Raw genomic sequence first — 433 nt, 5'->3', positions numbered from 1 at the left:
CTATGGAGCGGCCTGAAGTGTGCATATGAAGCAGACTCGCTCCCTCGGTCAAAATCGAGGGGTCGAGGGTCTGTCCATATAAACTTCCCTCGTCCACTTCACGAAGTGGAATGCACTTCAAAATGGCATCGGGGATTCCCCCGAGGGGAAGTGCTTAGGGAAGTTTGCAAGTGCGTGTCTAAAAGTGGAGTGGAACGCAGCCCTGCTTTAAGCTGGGGTGTATTCCAGAAAGTGGGTTTTGTTGGAAACTCAAAGTTTGTTAACCCCAGAAAAGGGAAACTCTGTGTTTTCGATTACAATAAAAGACAACACTAAACCTCTCGGTAACCGAAACCGAAAACTCAGAGTTTCCAATCTCAGGGTAAGTCAATTCAGAGTTCAAGTTTTAACTTGAAGTTTGAACCTCCTTTCTGGAATACACCCCTGATAATTC

The sequence above is a fragment of the Sinocyclocheilus anshuiensis genome, unplaced genomic scaffold, assembly GCF_001515605.1.
Source record: "Sinocyclocheilus anshuiensis isolate Anshui unplaced genomic scaffold, SAMN03320099.WGS_v1.1 scaffold601, whole genome shotgun sequence".
In the NCBI taxonomy this organism is placed as follows: domain Eukaryota; kingdom Metazoa; phylum Chordata; class Actinopteri; order Cypriniformes; family Cyprinidae; genus Sinocyclocheilus; species Sinocyclocheilus anshuiensis.
Note: the sequence above shows the minus strand (reverse complement) of the source record.